Raw genomic sequence first — 23542 nt, forward strand, 5'->3', positions numbered from 1 at the left:
TTACCAGCCAATCTGCTGCTACCACTCAGTTACCTAATCTTGCTCATTTCTTTTATTGTTGTCTGATATCTGCCCCAGGTAAGCAAGCGTTTATATGCTGCCTCTCCCTGAAGGTGCCTATTTCCCCCAAATATTACATTAGCTAGTTGCCCTGTGACCTCCTTTCTCTGATGATTTTAAGACAAGATATGCATTTTGAGTCTTCGTGCATTTTTGCTATGAGCACAGGAAAAACATTATTTTTAGTGCATCATTTATTTATATCACTGAATGAAAACTGGAAATCTCCTTAAGTTTTAAGATTTTGGTGACTATATGGCTTAATTTCTAGGATATTTTTATTCATTTTCTTATGTATTTAGAATTTTAAGTATCATATTACATTGTAAATACTGTTCTAGTATTACAGTGACTCTAATAATCTGTTTCTTATATATGTTGTCTTTCTCCTTTTTGATAGTTTGTCATTCTGTGTGATCTTTAATTTTGAATATAAACTCGTCTTTGGGTCTTTTCATTTTTTTTCCTTTTTCTTTATTCCCACATATATACTAAACTGTGGAAATGACCTTCAGAACAATTTTCTGTTTGCCTCCAAAGGAATTCTGGAGAGTATAAATTTAGGCACTAGCCTAAGATTTTTATTACTCATAAGTGAGTTTTGCTTCTTTTTTTTATTCACAACCCTTGCTGCTTGCCACACTTCCTTAGATTTTCCTCAGCCACTCAGCAATTTTTCTAGGCCGATTTTCACTGACAAAAATCTTTTGAGATTACCAGTTTTAAGCGTTCAGACATCTTCTTCCCATAGTTCTTAGATTACAACTTTTTTCATGATATTCAAGCTCCAGCTTTAGGACCTATAGAATGATCTGTTATGCTTATATTGTCCAGCATAAACTTAAACTTTCCATGCTGGCTTGTTGGAAATTGTACAAGACTCAATTTATATACCTCCCCAAATTCAGTTGTCTATGGTTTTCTAGTTAACTGTAATGATGACCTTCCAGGAAATTCATCTCACAAAAGAGATACTTGCTGGTGATATTTATGGCAATGTCACAATTACTATGTTTCACCTGTGGTTAATTAGGAAATTAATGGATGCTACACTCGATCAGTATGGGCAAAAATGTTCATTTTAAGCATCGTGATGAAGGGTAGCTGCTTTATTCCCTAGAAAATTCAGGACAGGCAGGGCAGTACTTTGCATAGTAGCTCAGTCTACCATATAAGTTAACACTCTAAGAACCTACAGATCATCTGTGTGACAATTGATTCAGCATTTGCCAGACATTAATCTAAATACTTTTTAGAACAGACCTTTTAAAGACAGGAAGAGAGGATGCTAGAGAAGTTGAGCTCTGGAGTCAAGCTGCCTGAGCTTGAATCCCATCTCTGTTCCTCAAAAGTTGTGTGAGGTTGAGTAGTTTAAATCATTTAAATTCGTTCTTATTTCCCCCCTCTCCAATTTCATGGTCTCTCCTGATATATGTATATATGCATAAATCTATATTTATGTATATACACATGTATACTTATATAACATAATATATTCATATATTTTATATCATTATATTTATATTTATATGCATATATATACATATCATTAGCATCACCAAGGTAAATTCTATGATCTTAGAAATACTCTTAATACCTCACAAGAGACATTTGAGCCAGTTTCTAATAACTAGGAGGTTTCTTATTACCTCATCATGAATCTTCAGTTTCACTTTTTTCCTCAGCAGTGTTTGCTTACTTTTCTATTTTGACCATCATTGTCTTTGATAGAAAATCTGATACAAAATATTTGAAGAGTTTTCCCATTTATTCTGTTGTCTGTTTACATAGCTAACACCAACCTGTTTCTTCCTTCTCCAAATACTCTATTAGGATGGATTTTTTAACCAATGCTGTTTTTTCCAGGTTTCCAGTGAATATGATAAAGACAAATTTATAAACAGATAATGTAAAACACATATTAAATGTTTAAGCCTGATTTAATGAAAGAGGCACTAGAATAGGAGCCAAGCCTTCAGATTTGTCATGCAGGGTTTATCTTTTATTCCTTATGGGAATTTTGGGAAATCACCTAACTTAACACCTATCATATAAACGTAAAGGATTGGTATTTGAGATAAATGGGAATTTTCTCAATATATGCTTAGGCATTAATTTTTTGAGGAGTGAAATATTATGTTTTTATTTTGAATTACGTAAAAATATTGAAATGTTAAGAGAATAGCATATAATAGAATAACATAGTTAAGAGAAACATGCATAAACTTTCTCCAGAATTAATAACTATTAGTAATGATGTCAAACAAAAATTAAATAAATAAAATAAAAAATATGACACAAAAAATTAAATAACTTTTCCCTTCTCAATTATTCACATTATTTTGTCCATTAAAATAAATTGATTTCATGCTTTCTAACTTGGGTACTTCTATAGAGATAACTAAAAGAATATATTAACAGTCTCTTGACTATAGAGAACAAACTGAGGGTTACTGGTAGAGATGGATGAGGGATGGGTTAAATGGGTGATGAGTATTAAGGAGGGCACTTGTGATAAGCACCTGGTGTTGTGTGTGTTGAATCACTCAATTCTTCACCTGAAACCAATATTGCACTGTACATTAGCTAGAATTTAAATAGAAACTTGGGGGAAAACACTTTATATTTTATTTTAATGTACATACCATACATCTCACTTTATAATGTGCTTCTGCCTCAACATTAAAATTTTGAAATATTTGTTAATACATATACTTACTGGTTTTCACTAGCAAGTAATGTTCCATGAATATCTAATCTAGAATACTTCATCAGTTGGTGGAAATAATATTTTCACTTTTTCATAATTACACAGAATTCTTCAATAAACATTCATTTGTTCAAATTTCCAACTAAGTTATATTTAGCAGTGCTGTTAGAAGAAATGAAGTTAAAATCATTTCTTCTGAGTTAGAAACCTGTGTTATTTTCAGAAATACTTTCTATATTGAATGCAGCAAATTAATTGCTCCATAATGAGGGTAGAAAAATGTCACCTTCTCTCTTCTGCCAGATCTTCAGAAATATATCAAAAGGTTTCATACATCATACATTTACTTTGAACAATTGAAAACAACTCTGTGAGATCATTTATTGATAATAATCACTAATTATCACACAGTTATGTTTCCAGATGAGTTGTTTAATTCATCAACATTTATTGGATATCTACTGTGTGCTTTTACTGATAGTAAAAAAGAATATAGCACAGATATCCTTTAAAAGTATAGATTATTCAATTACAGAATATGTGTTTGATGATTTCAGAATGGAACTGAAGAAGAGAGAACTTCACATGAAATAGTTACAGAAATGTTTATTTGAGAAAGTGATTTGCGCCACACCTTGATACTTGGCTAAGAGAATGGAGTTGCCCAATATATGTAGGGACTTTGAAAATCCAAATGTGTAGATAATAAAGTAGACTGTGCATAGAAGGACTTGGAGCAGAAGTTTTTGGAAGTAAAACAGATGAAGATAGACAGACTAGACTTTTATACAAAGCTAAAAATTCTGGGCTTTAATTTCCAGTGATGGGGAATGTCTGGGAGGAAAGACATTTGAAGAAAATGATATGATATAATTGGTGTTATATGGGTGTATTTGATGGTGTTTGATCATAGATATATTTCTCTACAATATTTTATACTTTTTGTTCTCTATCAGGTTTGAATTCAGGTGTATTAACTGTATGATAAACATGTATATTAATTGTACTATGAATCAGTAATATTTTTAGAACTTGGAAATACTGATTTTATTGTTTAGATAATCTTAATAAGTCACTTGGAATATGAATTTCAAACATTATCAATTTTTTTAGATCACCACAGCATTCCAAATATGATTTTTATATAGTATCAGATTCATAATAGTGAAAAATACTATAGGGTTTTTAAAGTCTAAATATACAAATTGATACATTTGATACAAGTGTTTTTTTTTGCTGATATTTACACTTTTAAACCTGTCAAAAAAACTCAATTAAAATTCATTTTGAGAATCCCATGAGCTTTCTAATGTTACAGTTTTGATCAAGTACATTTAGATGTAATGAACACAAATTATTCATAAAAAATATTTCCCTTTCATACTGATAGCTTCTAACACTTTAAGGAAATAAACCCTGACATATTCTTCCCAACACAACATGAGATTTTAAAATCATTTTAAAAAATATATTTTTCTTGCTTATTTCATAAGGTGAAGCTGCAGAAGGGAAGAGATGTTGATTTATCTCTACTCTTCATGTATGTGACTAGCATGCTAAGTGAACTTGATGTATTAACTTCCAAGGTCTACAGGAGTTATGAGTTTCCATCTTTTCCCTATAACATTCCTAAAAAGAAAAATACTTGTTAATATAATTTAGAAATTTGTCTGGGCGCCTGGGTGGCTTAGTCGGTTAAGCGTCCAACTTTGGCTCAAGTCATGATCTCGCAGTTTGGGAGTTCAAGCCCCACATCAGGCTCTGTGCTAACAGCTCAGAGCCTGGAGCCTGCTTCAGATTCTGTGTCTCCCTCTCTCTCTGCCCCTCTACCACTGTTTCTCTGTCTCTTTCAAAAATAAATAAACATTAAAAAAATATTTAAAAAAAATTTTGTATTGTGCTTTGAAAAGAATTTTGATTCTTAGAAAAAAAGTAAAGCATCAATGCAGGGAAATGATGTTTCCAGTATTCACTATCTCCAGCATGTAAGCAGAATGTAGCAAACTAACACCCATAAAGTAGACAGTCTTATATGGTAACCAACTCAGTTTTAAAATAAAGTCTCATGTCTCAGAAGCTCCTTCCTTCCCAGGCAAAGCAAGATAGTCATCCTAAAATCGTTGACACGCAGAAAACTTAAATGTCAGATAAATATTATATATGAAAACAGAATATAAACTTATTTTTTTCTTTAAAACTCTTAGAAATAACTCTAGCAATATTATTCAGTTGTAAGGATGAATATTTCCACCAATTAGAATACTTATCAAAATGGGCAATTAATGTGGCTTTGGAGTTCCATTATAATACAAGGATATAATGGTTGAATATTTAATATGCTCTCCAAGTTAGAATTGTAATTTTTATTTGTTTATATAGCCATGTTATGCCTAGAAATAAATGATTATGAAACATTTTGGATTGATATTAAGTACAGGTATTGTGAGACTAGGCCTAATTTTAAGGTGGACTTTGAAGCCCCTGTCAAATAAGAATACTTTTTTCATCAAGTAACATTGGGAACCAGATTTTCAGGTAAAGACTATTGCTAAACAGTTTTTCGCATGTTTTCATGAACAATACTTAGGATGTAGGAAGGTAGATGTTTAATAAATTTATTGTTATTTCTCTCACTTTTTTACAAGACAGTCAATAAAAAAGAAAGATACGTTTTTTTCAAAAGATACCCTATCTTGGGAAAGACCTATGAAGATTTCCCAAAAGATTCTTCTGACTTAATTTAGGTGAAAAAATTCTCTAAAAATGCTTTTGTGCCAATACATAAGAGATACATTCTGGTGATTTCTAATCATCTGAGACAATCTATGATAGAATTGTTTTCACCCTCGAAAGAATGTGGAAGAGAGCCCGTGATTCTAACCAGAGGTTTAATCCACATTCCAATTTGAAATTGTGATTACTTAAGTCAAATTAAAAGTACATTAAGACAAAAAGAAAAGCAATATTCTTCTACACTAAAACATTGTTTATTTCCTAAAATTGCATCCTATTCTCAATTAGCATTCTTCTCAATACACAGTATATGCTGCTAGGCCTTAGCCTTTGACTCATTCCCAAATCATTTAAAATGATTTAGGATTTACTATATTACCCCATTTCTACCATCACTGATTCCCGTATGATATTTGTCATCTAAGGCACAGAAGTCACTGCAACAACAGATTTCTCTTCTTCTATCTCCCCCTCCAGTTTATGTCACATTAAGTGATAAGAAATCTCTCTAAAATTTATCAGGCAGTGTCTGAAAAACATGTTATGGATCTTTCCTTTTGTAGAAATGAAGACCCTTCCTAACCTCTGTCTTAATTCTCCTTTCTCTTGAGAACAAAATCTCCAATCTGGGAAGGTTAGTTTTTACATTCTTTCTAATTTTTATTTTTATTTACAAAAAAAATTTAACATTTATTTCATGTTTTTTCTAATTTTAAAAACAGTTCCCTTTACTTTCAAACTTTTACTTTATTCCTATCTATAAAATATGTTAATGTACTTCTCAAATTCTCAGTTATTCTCCCTATCTATATTTACCCTTATAGATAAATCTCTATTTAAAATTTGTAACTGGACTCAGATTTACTTCATTATTATTCTCCAGGTGTTTATTGTGTGTAATCTGTTCTCCCCAACAAGCATTTATACTTTATAGAAACTAGGGGGCGCCTGGGTGGCTCAGCTGGTTAAGTGTCCGACTTCTGCTCAGGTCATGATCTCAGTTCATGAGTTTGAGCCCGCATAGGGCTCTGTGCTTACAGCTCAGAGCCTGGACCCTGCTGCGGATTCTGTCTTCTTCTCTCTCTGACCCTACCCTGCTCCTGCTCTGTTTCTTAAAAATAAAATTTACAAAAATTATAAAAACTAGGTCTTGTATTTTTCTTGTCAACATTTGCATACCTAGAATACTGCTAGATGCAACTTCAAGTTGGTAGTATATTTACAGATTTATTGACTGAAATAGGAAGCTGTTTCTAAACCGTAGCTAAGAGTATGAAGTTCAGGACAAACATAAATTTTGTGTTAGTGTCACTAAAATGAACTGAAGCACAAGAGTTAGAGCAAAGACAAGATGCTAAATGCTCATGCCTTTTAGTCACCACTGAAGAGCTTTAGGATTAGTTTTGTTTGTTTGATGAACTTTCATGGGTTACACTTCCCTCTGTGACTTCAGAAAGAGTCACTCTGTAGATCTCTCTTCTAAGTTCAGAAATGGTAGGTCACTGTTTTTAAAAATAGAGCTAAGGACTCTTAGAAATCATATAGTGTCAAGTATAATATGGTATTTAAAAAAAGAAAAATTTTAAAAAGATAAAATTGTATACTTAGTTTTAAAAAACTATGTCAATGAATTTTTTTTAAATACAAAATCAAAGTTGAAAAAATCACATTTATTATAGATATAAAATATGTGAAGCACTCATAACTAATTTTAAAAAGTTAAATAAATAAATATATATATATATAGTAAGGGAATAGTTAAATAATGAAAACAAATCATGAAAAGAATATGATAAATCTATGGGGATATGGAAAACATGCCTCCATGTTTTCCTCCTGTATATAGATACATATGAGTGTGTGTGTATGTATGTATGTGTGCATATAAGAAACTATTATTCCTGTGCTACTCTGGGAATTAGAACCAGATGACTGGAGTAGGAGGGAGGTAAACTTTTCAGTATATATCTATTTGTAATCTTTGTAATTTTTATCATACAAATGTATTATTTTATAGGTACAGACTAATTGACCTAACTATGTTATTTATAAACTATCTATCTATGACATATATATATATATGTTACATAAATTACATATCTATAAACTAATTAGGTATTTTATATTTATATCTATTATGTACTTTATATATATATAGGAAGTTACATATATATGTATATGTAAATGTATGTATGCATGCATACATATATGTGTGTTGTGTAAATATAAACTGTACAAGTGTTCATATACATGTGTGTTTTGTATTACAAAGATTAAATTGGATATACATCGTGTATATATACATATATATATATATTGCATTTATATATAATGCAGTGTATATATATATATATATGTACATATATACATAAAGTATATAGGGTATATATATCTATATTATAAGCACTTATATGTATGTATATAACATACATATCTGTATATATATATATACAAACATGCATATATATACAAATACATGTATATGTATATCTGAACAGCATTATGTATTTTAATATATAATATATATTACAGAGAGAAGAGGTTTTGACTTATCTGTGTTCGTTATGATAGTATACTAAAACTACAACTGAGGGGCACCTGGGTGGCTCAGTCGGTTGAGTGTCTGACTTCGGCTCAGGTCAGGATCTCACAATTTGTGAGTTCGAGCCCCGTGTCGTGCTCTGTGCTGACAGCTCAGAGCCTGGAGCCTGTTTCAGATTCTGTGTCTCCCTCTCTCTGCCCCTTCCCTGCTCCTGCTCTGTCTCTCTCTGTATCTCAAAAATGAATAAATGTTAAAAAATAAATAAATAAAACTAGAACTGAGACTAGACTGTATATGTTATTTGTAAGTCTAGGATTATTTCCATATTGTTATCTATAAATAAATCATATTTTTATTTATATAATGGGACTTTATATTTTCATTCTTAGATTCTTTTTTGTAGCATTTATTGTTTCAATAAAATTTTCCATTTGCTATTTTTCTTAAATACTTCCAATTTATTGCATTGCAGTATCTCTAATTAAAGTTTTTAATTCTTGTTTCTTATCAACTTTTATGTCCTTTACCATCCACAGGAGTTAAGTTTTAAGGCATTTGTTCCTTTAGCCTCATTCTGCTTTGCTCAAGTTCTAAAGTTAGCAAGACAGATTTAACTTTGCATTTTTATCACTTTTATCAGTTTTCTTCCCAAGTGTGTTTCCAGTATGCCTGGTCTTTATTGGCACCAGTGTGGATTATTACACTGAAAATTTGCATGGGAAATATAAGAAATGATATTTTCTAGGATTCCCTCTGGAAAAATGTTAAAGATAGCACAGCCATTTCTATAATATCAATTTACTTACATGGAAATTGCATCAGAGGTTTCAGTCGACATATAAAGTCTAAGAATTTATTGAGGGAGTCAAAGTTAGGTTTTATGAAAATAAGTGAGTAAACATTACAAATATTTGTAAGAAGGCTTTGGGATGCCAAATTTAAATCATAAACATTTTAATAATAAAGTAATTTTTAAGTTTCAGGAATGTGTATGGTGTAGTAAAGTAAACATGGCTACAGATTTTTTGCTTGTCCTCCCATTTAGAGGTGAGAACTAAGTCTTTTTCTTATATATCTAGAATGGACTTAGTCACTTATTTGATCAATAGGAGGCTGTGGACTTTCAGGGTTCTGGGACTTTCAAGGTTAGGTCAGTCCAGTCATAATCTCCACCCTGACCTCCTGAGATGTTTGCTGGAGGTGGACAGAAGGAGGAAAGTAAGAAACCTGACCAACCTGAGGCCACTATGCCATGAAGAGGCCGCTATGCCACATGCTGTAAAGAGGGTCAAGGTAGATATGTGGAGAGGCCTCAAGGAGACAGAGTGTGTAGCTGGTGTTGGGTGTTTCATAGAAACAGACATGTGAGTGTGGACTCCAAATTGAACATTTCATCCCTAGAACATGTGAAGTTGAGAGGTAATGGGAACCCAATTGTTAAGCAGAATTGAGGCTCTAAAGACAAATGTCTGTGAAAAGGCAACCCAGAACAAAAACTATCAATGTTTTTGTTCAGAAGATCATGCAGAAATTTGAGAAACCTGTGGGCAGTTGTCTTCCAACACTGACACAAGTAGCTATATAGGTGATCATTTCACACATGTAATTGAAAAGGAAACAGTGAAAATGAATAAAGGAATAAATTACTAGATTTTATTGGCCTGGAAGGCAATAGCTATTCACCCATAATGTGAAATATAATTTCTTTGTAAAACGTTTAAAAGTCATCGAAACTGTCATTTTCTAAGCAAAACAAATGAATAAACAAAAAGGAAAACCAGAGTTATAGATAAAAAGAACAAGTGGTTAATTTCCGGAAGGGAGGGTTGTGGGGTATGGGCAAAACAGGTAAAGGGGAGTGGGAAATATGGGCTTCCAGTTATGGAATGAGTAAGTCACCAGAATAAAAGGCACAGCATAGGGAATATAGTCAATGATATTTAATAGCAATGTGGTGATGGATGGTAGCTATATTTGTGGTGGAGCATAGCATAACATACAGAGATGTTCAATAACTATGTTGTACACGTGAAACTAACATAACATTGTATGTCAACTATATTAAAAAGAAATTTAACTGTCATTTAATACATGTGACTTGTGGTAAATCATAAATTTTGTCCAGTATGTGTTTTATCACAGAAAGTGATTCAGTTTTATCTCGAAACAATTTCAATGTGCTTTGGAGTGGTAGAATAACAATATGTAAACAGCAAAATATAAAAGGCAGTTATTTATTTTTAAAATTCATTTATGGAATGAATAGACACTTACCTAGATTACTGAGAAGCTAATTGAATCAGCAGTTCAGGACCAATAATCTTAGGGAAAAAAATATGAATCTGGCTATTAGCAAAAATCCTATGATAGTTGTCACTGTTAGATGTTTCACAATATTAACAGCATTCACTGGGGAAGAATAATATCAACTGAGGTGGCGTGCCTGGATGGCTCAGTTGACTAAATGCCTGACTCTTGATTTCAGTTTAGGTCATGATCTCATGGTTCATGGGATTGAGCCCACCTGAGGCGCTGGATGGACAGTGCAGAGCCTGCTTGGGATTCTCCCTCTCCCTCTCTCTCTGCCTCTTCCCTGCTCTCTCTCTCTTTCTCTCTTTCTCAAAATAAATAAACATTAAAAAATATATCAACTGAGGATGGGATGAAAAATATTTCATTTTATACAGTTGAATTAAGTTGCTATTAAGCTCAGTTTGCGTATGTACATGTATGTGATAGAGAAGAGTTAAACTCTATGTCGCAATTTATATCACTATAAATCAAGATGTAAGATAATTTTTGTTATTCTGCTATTTATGAGCTGTGGTGTAGACTGGAAAAGGCTCATTAAGATCATAGGGTAGTAGTCAGTACTTATGGAACATCGTTAGTGGTAAGTTCTAAAGCAAAATGTTCCTTCTTAAAATATAAGTTCACCCAGTCTTACTTCCCGAGAACTGATGGCAAATAACATGCCTGTGACTTATTGTTCAGTGTTCGATGCAAGCTCTGTGAATATCATCAACTCATGGACACTGATTATATGTCTTTTCAGAACACTATGTGGAGAAATATGCAGTGACTAAAGTTTCCTGGCTTTGAAGGGAAAAGATTCTCATATAATTTCTGAGCTGAAAATAGATCCTAAAAAATCATGATGAAGGCAAAATACCATATGATTTCACTCACATGTGGAATTTAAGAAACAAAACAAAGAAAAAGACAAACCAAAAAAAAAATGTTAACTATAGAAAACAAATTGATGGTTACCAGAGGGGAGGTGGGTGGAGGGATGGGTTAAATAGGTAGGTGATGGGGATTAAGGAGGGCATTTGTCGTGATGAGTACTGGATAATGTGTGGAAGAGATGAATCACTAAATTGTACACCTGAAACTGATAAAACATTGTATGTTAACGCTACTGGAATTAAAATTTAAAAAGAAAAAGGCATCTATGATTTTAAGTGACATATTAGTGTGTCTTGGTGATATATTTAGAATCATGGAGAATGTAAACTTCTTCAGAACAAAACTCTTAGAATTTGTCTTGTTAAACACACCATGACTTTAAAGATACTTTTTAAAGACTGCACTATACCCATTAGTATATTATGATATCTTTAAAATATATATGTAATAAAGTTTCTAAAGAGTAAATAAAATTATATTATGGGGGTTTGACTCCTATAACACAAGAATTTTCTTTGCTCTTCAGAAACTTTATCGCACATAACTGAAAATCACATTTAAGTTATATACAACAGAAGATGAAAAGTTCTTTCCAGGCTAAATTCTTCCTTCCTTCCTTCCTTCCTTCATTCCTTCCTTCCTTCCTTTCTTTTTCTTTCTTTCTTTCTTTCTTTCTTTCTTTCTTTCTTTCTTTCTTTCCTTATTGTAGCACACACACACACCCAATGACAGAGGACAGGAATTGTAGCACTGGTAAGTGCTACTAGGGAAAGGAATTTTTATTTTTTACATTTAATATTTGAACAGTTTCTTTTTATCATGTAATCATGATAATGGCCAGTTGGAACATGTCTGAAAACTTACTAGGTAATGAACCTGTTTCCTGGTAATACCTTCTACACCTCTGGCTAATCCTAGCCAGAGATACATAAATCTTTTGTTACTTTGATTCCCCTATCAGGCTATCTTTATCTTTGAATATCTCTTATGAGACTAATAATTCCTCTTTGGATTTAGCCAGAGAAATATCTTTGGCTAGATCGATGAGTTGGTTAGAATGGAGGCTGGGTGTGCTTCAGGGCAACCAATTCAACAGGTTTCCTTTGTTAAACTTACAACAAATGTACTTGATTCTTTAAAAAAAAATTTTTTTTTAAACCATTTATTTATTTTTGAGAGACAGAGCACAAGTGGGGAAGGGGCAGAGAGAGAGGGAGACATCGAATCCAAAGCAGACTCCAGTCTCTGAGCTGGTAGCACAGAGCCCATTGTGGGGCTTGAACCCACAAACTGCAATCCATGACCTGAGCCAAAGTTGGTGCTTAACTGACTGAGCCACCCAGGTGCCCCTAAATGTACTTTATTCTTTACAGCAAAAGGAAAGGACACTGAATTTTGAGATGAAAACTTGTATTTTGTGTTTTTGTGCTTTTTTTTTATGAGGGTTTTTAATTTTGAGACATCTCTGATCAAAATATTTTGAGGTGAACCTGGGTGGCTCCGTTGATTAAGCATCCAACTCTCGATGCTCAGAGTTTGCGCTTAGGTCATGATCTCACAGTTCCTGAAATCAAGCCCCGTGTCGGGCTCCTGCGCTGATGGGGCAGAGCCTGATTAGGATGCTCTCTCCCTCTCTCTCTGCCCCTCCCCTGCTCATGTTCTCTCTCTCTCTCTCTCTCTCTCTCTCTCTCTCTCTCTCTCTCTCTCTCTCTCTTTCAAAATAAATAAACATTAAAAAATTGATAAATAGGGGCGCCTGGTTGGCTCAGTCAGTTGAGTGTCTGACTTCGGCTCAGGTCATGATCTCAGAGTTCGTGGGTTTGAGCCCCACATCAGGCTCTGTGCTAACAGCTTGCTCAGAGCCTGGAGCCTGCTTCAGATTCTGTGTCTCCTTGTCTCTTTGCCCCTCCCCCGTTCACACTCTATCTGTCTCTGTCTCCCAAAAATAAATAAATGTAAAAAAAATTGATAAATATATACAATGCATACTCATCCTATATTTTTTTACAGTACATAATTTATTTAAATTCAAGTTAGTTAACATACAGTGTAGTATTAATTTCAAGAGTAGAACCCAGTGCTTACATACAATACCCACTGCTCATCCCAACAAGTGCTCTCCATAATGCCCATCACCCATTTAGCCCATTCCCCCACCCACCTCCCCTCCAGCAAACCTCAGTTTTTTCTCTATTTAAGAGTCTCTTATGGTTTGCCTCCCTCTCCCTTTTTATCTTAGTTTTCCTTCCCTTCCCTTATGTTCATATGTTTTGTTTCTTAAATTCCACATATGAAGTCATATGATATTTGTCTTTCTCTGGTTGATTTATTTTGCTTAGCATAATACACTCTGGAAAACAATATGGAAGTTCCTCAAAAAATTAAAAATAGAACTATCCTACAACCCACCAGTTGCACTGCTAGGTATTTATTGAAATGATATAAAAATGCTGATCAGAAGGGGCATATGCCCTGTGTTTATAGCAGTGCTATCAACAATAGGCAAATTATGGTAAGAGTCTAAATATCCAATGACTGGTGAATGGATAAAGAAGATGTGGTGTACACACACACACACACACACACACACACACACACACAATGGAATATTACTTGGTGATCAAAAAGAATGAAATCTTGCCATTTGCAACAACATGGATGGAACAGGCTAAATTCTTCCTAATTATAATATACTCATCAAATTAGCCTCTGTATGTAGCACAAGTTTTCTTTAGTGAGAAATCACTGTTATTTTCAGGCTATTTTTTTATTTTTAATATTTTTAGTGTTTATTCATTTTGGACAGAGAGAGTGTGAGCAAGGGAGGGGCAGAGAGAGAGGGAGATATAGAATCTGAAGCAGGTTCCAGGCTCTGAACTGTCAGCACAGAGCCTGATGTGGGGCTCAAACTCATGAACCGTGAGATCATGACCTGAGCTGAAGTTAGATGCTTAACTGACTGAGCCACCCAGGTGTCCCCTATTTATTTTAATTCATAGCCCCCGGAACTATAATAGAACCACCAAAAATTTAAGCTGAGTTGTTGGGCATTAGGGTTTTCTAATTTAGTAGGAGGAAATGTTAAGAAACAAAGCCCAATAGTTGTGGACATTCACCTATGGCAATTTTCCATTAAGTAGAATACAGGAATCATGATGGATGATGTTGTACAATTTTATCTTGGTCATTTATGTGAGACCACTTTTGTTATTACCATTACTAGTAACTATTAATTTAAATACATTTTATTTTTATTATATAAAATATAGAAATTTTATGCTCCTAAATTTGCTGTTTTGTATGCCCATCAAATGTCCAGTGGTCGTTTAAAATTTGAGAAACACTCTTCTGAAGTCTCTCTAGTGACACCATTATGATGGGGCCCTAGGATCCCTCCTCTCTTAGCATGGATCTTTTCTTTAACAATTAGATTTTACTCATACACCAAAAGTCCACTCAAATGTCTCTTTACCCTTCTTTCTTTTATACAGTTTCTTTTTTTTTTCTTTTTTTTAACGTTTATTTATTTTTGAGGCAGAGACAGAGCATGAATGGGGAAGGGTCAGAGAGAGAGGGAGACACAGAATCTGAAACAGGTTCCAGGCTCTGAGCTGTCAGCACAGAGCCTGACGCGGGGCTCGAACTCACAGACTGCGAAATCGTGACCTGAGCCGAAGTTGGACGCTTAACTGACTGAGCCACCCAGGTGCCCCTACCCTTCTTTCTTGACCACATTTATTAACAGTTTTAAAACTGTGTAGAGCATTAATGTGTATATGCCTTTCAGGTCTTTTAGGTCAGTTTAATAAAACATTAAGTGCTTATTAGGTATCAACTATATACCAAAAACCTTCTTTTTTAGTCATTTTTGTACATAGAGAGAGGTAGCACACATGCTAAGCGTTTTTCAGAAAAGGGAGGAAAGGAGTATGTGATTTAGGGTTTGATCAGAGAAGAAGAACCTGTAGATGTGATACAGAATGAGAAGTTTATAATAGGGATTTGACCTTACACAATCATGGTTGTTAGTTAAATGCTTTACATGTGGCTGTTGTTTCTGCATCTGGAGCCTGGCCTGAAGTTCACAGGACAGGCATTTTGAAAGAAAAGATGGATGTGAAGCAGGAGAGAGCCAGGATTAAGTAGAATCTATATGTGAACTGGAATCCATGTTGACCTCTCAGTGTCCCCAAGGTTCCCTCTTTAGTGATAATATTGACCTGCAGAAAAAGCTGGCATTCTTTATTATGTTACTACATACATGCCTGGCCTAGGGATCAGAGAAGCTGAAGATTTGGTTGCCGCAGAAGAGCTGCAGTTAGGTGCTGCTTTATGCCAACAAGATGGGTTATGAGGTCCGAGACAATATAAATGAGCTGTAGCACAGCCTGACCCTACATCAGTCTTCAGAGAATAAACACGACTGATACTTTAATTGTTCCTTCCAGAACTCACACAAAAATATCGTATCACCAATCTAGCCAAGAGCTATAGGAAGAAAGGGATTATCAGAAACACAGTTTCAACTCAGTTAAGTTGGCACGTTACAAAGTCACCACAAGGAAGAAATCACTATGGAATAGAAGCTAGTGAAATTTTTCTACACTAATGCTGAGAGTGTCTCTGGAGAGGGACATCATGTATGAGGAAATGCAGTGGTATCCATTTTAATTCTGATTGGTACTTAAATATGGTAAGCAATGCAATATACAGTTGGGAGGAATAGTAGCTGTAAAAAAATTCACTGCATTTGGGTAGTGGGGGTCCTGACAAGCTCTTATTGGGATTTCATAAGATGTGTCCATAAAATGAGGGTGAGTAAATGTGATGACACTATATGGGGCGAGACTAGAACAGATTCATGAAACATAGGAACCCCCAAAAATCAGTGTATATTGACCTAAGCCGTTTGGCTTAGAAGTTGGAAACATAGATTTAGGGTTCAGGAAGTTTGAGTCCTTGCTCTTCCAACCACCAGCCCTATGATCTTATATTACAGAAGGGACTAGTTGCTAAAAACGGATTATGGAATGAGTATACACGGAACAGGAGAAATTTTGCAATTATCTATTATAAAACTTCTCAGGGTTCAGCATAAGGCCACAAGATCACAGGGATGAAGGAGACTAAAGAGGGAATGTGATTTTCTCAGTAACATCTATGATTAGTTGGCAAGCTAACCAGGATCAGTTCTCAGTTCTGCTTTTTGGTTTTTTTGGTTTGCCTGTCTTTCCAGCCATCAAACAGAGAGATACTCTATAATTTTTAATAAGAAACAGTGGCAGGCCTCTATACTGAAGTAATGACATTGAGGCTATGTCCAATCATTGATTAAGAAGAAAATCAATTAAGGAAAAAACTACTGTTTGACACAGCAGACCTTTCCATCTATGCCAGGGCTTCATCCTGTTCCTTTCAGTTTAACTTACGGGTACAAATGGGTTCAGGATGTAGGGAAGTGTACTTTGATGGTATGATTCATAATGCCACCATGGAGACTATTCATTTTGGCTTCTCTTTAGGAGCTAACTCTGAAACTACATGTCAGAGACAGTAGAGGGAGGGAAATGATCCACAGCATGAAGAGAGAAACAGCAACATTAATAAAGGAGGTGAGAAGTTTCAATAGAGAGCATATACAGTTCTTAGCTACTAACCCACATTAGGCAGGGGCTATTGTGGCTGAGACTTTAAGCCTCAGGGCGGAGGGCACTCAGGTTTTCATACCTCCAAGGTAGGCAATTGGGTGACTGAGACAAAGATGGGGATATTCAAGCAGGCCTCGAGTATGAATGAGTGGACGCAGAGTGCTCATACCACTTCTGCAGACCATCTCACAGGATTTGGAGGCCAAACTGAACATCTTGGCAGATCCAGTTAAGAATAACCATGAGAATACAATGATGCACAAAGCAGTGAATTACAAGAAAACAAAGGCCTCCTCCCATACTACTTTCTCTATATGGCATAGGCCCCTAGAACTTGAATAAAACGAATGAGAAAAATGATGGGAATCCTGAATTAACAAGCTTTAAACCTCAATTTCCTGGATTTGTTTAGAATTGACTAAGATTTCATTTTCTGCTTCTGGCATAAAATCACTGCTAAGTAGAGATCCCACAAATATTATTTGAACCTCACATATGTGCCTGGCACTATTTATTTACTGGGAATATATGTGAGCAAAACACACAAGAATTCTTATATTCAGTAAAATTATCTATAGAACTATAAAAAATACATAAGGACTCGAGGGAAGGACTAAGAAATTTGTATTTACCTATATTTAAAGAAATATTTAGTGACTGTGGTTTTGATTAATATATAAAGAATATATAGAAAAAGAAAATTATGTGTATATAACAACTATAATTATGCATGATTTCATTTTATAATATTAACATATCCTAAGTATTCAAAAGATATATAAATACTAACATGATTTTGATACTATTGAATTAAAAAGGAGAAAGAGCTTAAGATGAGATACATTATGGTTAGGGCAGTGATGTTTGGTAATGTATCTAAAGGGCAGACAGGATCTATGTAAGCAAAGAGGGGAAGAGTAGAGTCTGAACAGTGAAGCCAATACATAGGAACAGATATAAAAATAATTCAAAGCATGTAATTTCACTGGAGCAGAGGGTTCGTGAAGGGAATTAGAGGGGAAAAAAACAGGTTGAAGGTGATTTGAAAGAATCTGAATGAATTGAATGAAGAGTCTGGATCTTCATTGTTTCCCCTAGTTTGGATATAATAGCCTTTTTTTTTTTTAATTTATTTTTATTTATTTTTTGAGAGAGAGAGAGAAAGTGAGCATGCGAGTCAGGAAGAGAGGTAGGAGGAGAGGGACAGAGAGAATCTTAAGCAGGCTCCTTGCTCAGCACTGAGCCTGATGTGGGCTCAATCCCATGAATGTGAGATCATGACCTGAGCTGAAATCAAGAATTGGGTGCTAACCAGCTGAGCCACCCAGGCGCCCCTGGGTACAATAGCTTTCTATCTCTTTCTGGAGGACTTACCGAAAAGTCTATTTAAATGAATTGCACCATTAACATGCATATGTTAATAAACTGATTCATTTTTCAATATCCTATATAACTACAATAGCAAGCTACACTAAAATTATTTTTCTACCATTTCTAAATGAACATAACTAATGTCTGAATATCACAGTTTTATACAGCCTAATTCTATGGGTAGAGGTCTAATGAAAAACTATATCGGCTAATTAAATAGAACATTTTTCATGACCCTAGCCTATGTGATGTACAACACGCATAATAAAAACATTTTAAATATAAACCAAAATATAAATGCTATTTAAATATATCTGAGAGTTTATTTCTACAGAGAGGTATATAATTGGCAAAAGGGCGTAATTGTGCTTTAGGAAATAACATAAAAGTTTTAAGACTAAGTCAACTTGGGCTTCTCACTTGTATTTTAACCATTTGAGTCTTATTTTTCTTGTCTATAAAATAGGGATAATGTCTGATTTTTTCTATTGTTTGAAATACTAGAGATCAAAACACACCTCTTTCTTAGCCCATCTTTCTCTCCTTGTAACTTATATGTCATTAAATAATACTTTGATATGAAAAATACTCAAATTCAATTTTAAAAATAGTTACTCATACTTGAAGTCAGGGAGTCGATTAAAATGGCTTCCAGATCATTTGATTTCACTTTAAAATATATTACAAAATGGTTACATTAAAATGTATGACTCCTATTTTACTTTGATCATACTTTTTTTTGCCCCAAGGTGTTACAATGGACTATTATTCAAATGTGAAGGCAATTCTAGGAAACACTGGCAAAAATCACAAAGTTGTTTTTCCATATTTAAAAAATAAGAAGCAATACTTTCCTTTTAATAAATTATATTTTAGGATTCTAGAATTTTACTGTTATAGAAATAACTCTCCTAAAACTGTGCTGTCACCTAAAGAAGTAAGATTTATGGGTCTTTGGTCTGTCTACAGAAAAGAAAATTAAAATCTAATAATTTTACTTACAATAATAACTATAAACATTGAATTACAACTATGAGGAAAGAAGTATGTTTTGTTCTGTTGGGATATGGAATGAAACTGAAATATTTTCTATTACAAGTGATTGTTCAAGTGTCTACATTTGTAGAAAAATATACTACCGCTAGAATTTTCTGACTCAAGATCTATTGGTCTAGTTATTTCACATTGTGAAAGTAGATATGAGTAATCAATTATTGGTAGACCAAATTAGTCAAGTGTCTAAGATATAGGAAACCTCATAATTTATAAAGACACATTGGAGCATTAATTGCCTTAATCTGAGTTTATCAAATACATAGATTTATTGAAGACAGTTTTGGTGTTCTCTTGTCAATAATTGGTAATAAAATGATGGCTGATTTTATAGATGTCTTCAATTCAAAAAGGCAATTGTCTTAATGACTTTAAAATGAATGGCACAAAAATTACTTTTATAATTGTTATAAATATTCTCTTATGATTTAATTTTATAGTGTCATAATCATGTTAAAAATGAGATGGATATTCAAATCAGAAATTATAATTATAATAGTAATTTTCTTTTTCTAAATATTACTAGGTCAGTAATATTGTCATTAAACTCTTGACATTAATGAATAAATGTATTTATCTTCACAAGAAGAAAAAATTACTGTGAATTATATAGTCCTTCATGTTGAACTTTGAAGGGATAGTTGAGTTGTTTGTTTGCTCTTTAATGGGAATACTATACATTTCTCTCTAAATCCAGTCTCTACACAGAGCTGCTAATAAAATCACATCACTCCCCTACTTCAATCCTTTCTTTGATGGCTTCCATGCATGCTCAGAATGAAATCTATACTTCTTATCAAGACTTCTAAAGCCTTGTATGACCTGCCCCTGACACTATAGCCTGATGTCTGTCTCACTAGGCTCCAGCCATGCTGACCTTTCTTTGCGTCTTTTCTTGAACATACCAAACTTTCCCCATCTTTCAGCCTTTGCACTTGGCACTCTTTCCCAGAATACTACCCTACTCACCCCAATTTTGTTTGGTTTGCTCTCTGTTTCATTACTTATGTCCGATTCCAATATCACGCACTCCTAGACTTAGTGTAAACCAGACACCTCACCTCACAACCTGTAACATGTCATCCAATATCATTTTTTTCTTTATACTTGCCCTTACCTAAAATTATCTAATTCATTAATTTGTTTACTCGTTTCACCACTAGGATATGAATTTTATGAGAACAGGCACCATTTCTGTCCTTCACCATCTATTCCCAACACTGAAGAAAGGGCAGATAGGTTCTCAGTTCTAATGTGCATTAGTAAATGGAAATCAATCAAGATCTGTTATTTTTCTTCAGCCTAGAGCTGAAGTAAGGACATATCACCAGTGACCATTTTGACTGGGGGATTGATCAGTTAAATGAAACCATTAACTTTATTCATTTTTAATGTGATTTTTATTAGGCTTCTTTAGTCAATTCTATGAAACTAGTCAATTAGCTGAATTTGTTTTCTTAGGGTGCTATGTTAAAAAAAAGAAAAAAAAAGATAAAGAAAAATTGAATCAATTCAGTTATTCCCAGCCAAAGGCACATTAACTTGAGAAAAGGAAAATGAAGTCTGTCAGACATGTTGCACATCCATACAAACACACTCTTTTAGCTGCCCTATGGCATGTGTCGTTTTCTTTCTATCTTGCTGTGGCTCTCTGGATTGTACTGTCCTCTAAGCAGCTCAGCAACTCTTCCTCCCTCAAGGTGCTGCCTTTGTCACTACTGTTGCCAAGTCACTCACTTCCAGCACCGCAGGCACAGACTGGTCTTTGCCAAGTCCCAGTTGTTTATGCCTCATGTGTTACTGCCGTGTCCTCGAGAGCCCTATGTGGGCCAGAACACGCAGCCTTCACCACAGAGAATGAGGGAACACTGTCTCTTCTATTTGGGATGTTGCTCTGTTCCCCACGTTCCTAGGCAGAGCTGCTTGGGCTCTCAACATCTCAGAGTTTTCTTTCTTTATTGGATTTGTTGTTGACGTCGTAATGGTGTCCATTTTTAAATTTGTTAGCCTTTTTAGGTTTTTACTGATAGTGTCTCTGCAGGATTCAGACATATATCCCTGAGGGCTGTGCAAGATGACAGAAAAACTTGAGGGAGATAGATTTTATACTCAGAATGCTGCCTTCTCTCTGTCCCTAAGAAATTGTTCTAAGCCAAGTTTGTTTGTTTTTCTTCCTTTGACCTTCATCCAGTTGGACACCAGGCGGTCCTCCCCACCCCAGAGCCCTGATATCCACACTTCTTCAGGCACAAGGCAATTTTCAGTCTTGAGATAAGGACTGCTTGGTTTCAAGTTGATATTCCTGTTATTTACAAATAGTTTAGTTAAAACAGTAAGTTTCTGTATTTCTAATTCACAGGAATCTACTTAAACACTTGTGTTATATGTCAAAATTTAAAAATACTCATTTAGATAAGTGTTCTGTCCTCAGGGTTGTTTTGAGACAACCATTCAATCAGAGAACAAATTAGGAAAATAACTAAGACTGTTAATACCATAAAGGAAATATACAGGGTCCATCATAGTTTTATTCTAAGTTGAACCTTTTTTAAGAATATGAGTAGGGAAGTTCTTTTGACTAAAGGTTCACTGGACTGTCTTTGCAACCTGCTGGTCACAAGAACTTGAACAGCCTCCCTCAGCTTTCCTCATACTAACATAATAAGATATTGTTTTTATAAATCAAAACATTCCTTTTATTAAATCAGACTGTTTTTGAGACTGATATAAGAGAGTTTTTCTTTAAGTACTATTTGTGAAGGACTAAGCAAATATTAGTTGTTGTCCAGCAGAATTTTGAGGCCAGAAATCACAACTTTCATTTTATAGGTGAACTACAGTAAACTCACAAGAGGCTTTTTAGAGTGCTCTGGTGAGGATTCTGAGGGTGATAAGCAATCAATGGGAAAGAGTGTCATTATATGACACTGATGTGGGAGCAGCAAGGAAGAAAGGTCCTAGCAGTCCTAATATCAAGACAAAAGTACTGCATGCTAAGCACAGAAAAAGCCTAATTCCTGCCAACAAAGAGCTTATAGTCTACTATAGATAATTGGAAATACATGATGTGTGTCATGGATCACTTTAGGAAATAGCTGAGTAACTTGCAAGGAAATGGGAATAAACCTGATGGTTAGCAAAGAAAATCATTAAAATATTTTATTGTCTCTACATCATTAGTTCCTTGCTATGTGTGATTCAGGCTGTCATGGCCAAACCCAAATTTAGGGCTTGCTAAAGTTTGTAAATTGAATTATCACAGCCATCCATCTTAGCAGGATCTTCTCATTTTGTGCCAATCCCCTTAGCCGAAGATTAGACAAAAGGAAAATATTGATATTTTCTTGTACAAGGAATTTCCTTGATATTGATATTCAACCAACTCTTTGGTGTCCATGTATGAAACCCTCGTGACCTATATTTTATGTATCTTTGGGAAAAGAGACATTTCTCATTCTTTGTAACGTCTCCCTCTTCTACTCTAGAGCAATGGTTCTCAAATGCAGAAAGAAGATGATTTTGCATCCCAGGGGATATTAGAGCCTGGAAATAGTTTGGAGTGTGATAACTGGGGAGAGGGTGAGAAGGGGTGGTGTATCCTACGGGATCCAGTAGGAAGAGGACAGAGATACTGCTAAACATTCTCTAATGCATAGGAAAGCCCCTCAAAACAAAAGTGTTATTTGGCCAAAGGCCAATGAGGTCAAGGTTGAGAAATCCTTGAGAGGAAAGTTTGCCTCATATCAAAATTCCAAGGCCATTTGTGAAGAATTTTAAAAAAAGGACAGGGGTGCCTGGGTGGCTCAGTTGGTTAAGTGTCTGACTTCAGCTCAGGTCGTGATTTCATGGTTTGTGGGTTCGAGCCCTGCGTCAGGCTCTGGGCTGACAGCTCAGAGCCTGGAGCCTGCTTCAGATTTTCTGTCTCCCTCTTTCTCTGCTCCTCCCCCTCCCTCCCTCCCTCCCTCCCTCCTTCCCTCCCTCTCTCTCCCTCTCTCTCTCTCCTCCTCCTCCTCCCTCCAAAATAAACATTTAAACAAAAAAAGGACAAAAGGGAAGTACTTTATGCAGATGACTAATCATGTACAATCATTCTTGATTTAAGAAAAGTGGGAGAAGAGTGGTAAACAAAGTTATTTGTCTGAAATCATCTCTAAATATACTTTGATATTGGTGCACTGGGGTAGCTCAGTTGGTTAAGCATCCAACTCTTGGTTTTGGCTCAGGTCATGATTTCAC

This window comes from Panthera onca, chromosome B3, assembly GCF_046562875.1.
Source record: "Panthera onca isolate mPanOnc1 chromosome B3, mPanOnc1 haplotype 2, whole genome shotgun sequence".
NCBI classification, from domain to species: domain Eukaryota; kingdom Metazoa; phylum Chordata; class Mammalia; order Carnivora; family Felidae; genus Panthera; species Panthera onca.